This window comes from Myotis davidii, unplaced genomic scaffold (genome assembly GCF_000327345.1).
Source record: "Myotis davidii unplaced genomic scaffold, ASM32734v1 scaffold554, whole genome shotgun sequence".
Classification (NCBI taxonomy): domain Eukaryota; kingdom Metazoa; phylum Chordata; class Mammalia; order Chiroptera; family Vespertilionidae; genus Myotis; species Myotis davidii.
In genome coordinates this window covers 583,029-584,809 of record NW_006285312.1, presented here as the reverse complement: position 1 = coordinate 584,809, position 1,781 = coordinate 583,029, and the positions used below count along the sequence as shown (strand labels likewise).

Genomic DNA, 1,781 nt, shown 5'->3' with positions numbered 1-1,781 from the left:
TTTCCCATTGAGTTTTAGAGAAAGTGGAAGGAAGGGAGAGGGAGAGAGACAGAAAAAAAAACATTGATGGGAAAGAGACGCATGGATTGGTTGCCTCCCACACACGCCCCTACCAGGGTTTGGGATCCAACCTGCAACCAGGTACATGCCCTTGACCAGGAATCAAACCCAAGACCCTTTCAGTGTGCGGGCCAAAGCTCTGACCACTGAAACACACCATCCAGGGCTCACCTGCTCTCTTTTTATTCTCCCACACATTATCATTTCTGGAAAAGGAAGACATTTATTTGAATGTTTAGTTGACCCTTGAGTTTGGTCTGTGGTTCTTTCAATGGGTTTTCACCTGGAATTTCAATCATTCCCATTGTGTCTATTTTTCTAATATCACATCAATTCCAGGCTCCCAGAAAGAAATTAAAACAAGCCCTCAGCAACATGGGTTACGGACTTAACATGCAACGAGCTGAGCTTTCTGGCATGGAATTAATAACTATTGCCAAACGTGTTACGGAAAGCGTCAACATACTGACCTTTTGCCCAGCCATGAGAAACAGCAAGTTACATCCGTTTGTGAACTTTCCCTGGATTTATTTTATTTGTGCCTTCCATGTGTGCACTGAGGCTGTGATACAAGGCGGCTGCTGTGTAATGGTCTCTTGCTGCTGGTGAACACCCAGGCCAAACCACAGAGATTGTTTTCATAACAGAGGCGCTGACCTCATGACACTGCCCCATTACAGCGACCGTTTTCTACTCAGTGACAGGGGGCTAAAGTGCACTTGGCTTCAGGGTCCTGTTCTTGGGCCGCCGCCCTTTCGGGAGCTCAGGGGGTAGAGCTGCCGTGTTGTGTAAGCTGCCCTGCTCAGTCAGGAGCAGGCTGCAGCCTAGACTTGCCGCTGAGTATGGCCCAGCAGTGTCCGCATGAGCTGGGAGCTGGTTAGAAATGCAGATTCTCGGGCTCCCACTCCAGGCCTACGGACTCAGAATCTGCATGTTATCAAGATCTCCAGGTGAGTCTTTTCTTTTTAAATATATTTTATTGATTTTTTACAGAGAGGAAGGGAGAGGGATAGAGAGTTAGAAACATCGATGAGAGAGAAACATCGATCAGCTGCCTCCTGCACACTCCCTACTGGGGATGTGCCCACAACCAAGGTACATGCCCTTGACCGGAATCGAACCTGGGACCCTTGAGTCCGCAGGCTGACGCCCTATCCACTCAGCCAAACCGGTTAGGGCCAGGTGAGTCTTTTTGTAGTTTTAGAAATTGATATGTAATTCACATACTTAAGTTCACGGTGTTTAAATGTACAGTTCTCTGGTTTTTAGTATAGTCATCACCACTGTCTAATTCAGAACGTTTTCATGACACCCAAACAAACACCACCCCCATCGGTAGTCCTTCCCTGCTGCCCCCTCCCCTAGTCCCTGGCAACCACTAATCTACTTTGTGTCTCTATAGATTTGGCTCTTCTGGACATGTCATACATGTCACGTACATGGAATCAAATATTCTGTGACTTCTTTGTGTCTGGCTTCTACCACTTAGCATGATATTTTCAAGATGCATCTATGTTGTAGGGTAACTAGTACTTCATTCTTTCTTATGGGTGAACTAGAGGCCTAGTGCACAAAAATTTGTGCACTGGGGCGGGGGGGTCTCTCAGCCCAGCCTGTGCCCTCTCGCAGTCCGGGACCCCTCGGGGGATGACCACCTGATGGCTTAGGCCTGCTCCCTGGGGGATTGGGCCTAAGCTGGCAGTCAGACATCCCTCTGGCAG

General features: G+C 48.3%; 1 protein-coding gene across 1 annotated transcript in view; it reads left to right on the top strand.

Annotated features, from left to right (window-relative positions):
* Nucleotides 1-833: 833 nt before the first annotated feature.
* SMG1 (SMG1 phosphatidylinositol 3-kinase-related kinase) overlaps nucleotides 834-1,781 on the top strand; it is a 149,371-nt gene continuing 148,423 nt past the window's right edge. Inside the window, exon 1 of the mRNA XM_015558989.1 lies at nucleotides 834-1,010. The gene's annotated coding sequence lies outside the window, so the exon portion shown is untranslated. The remainder of the gene's footprint in view (nucleotides 1,011-1,781) is intronic.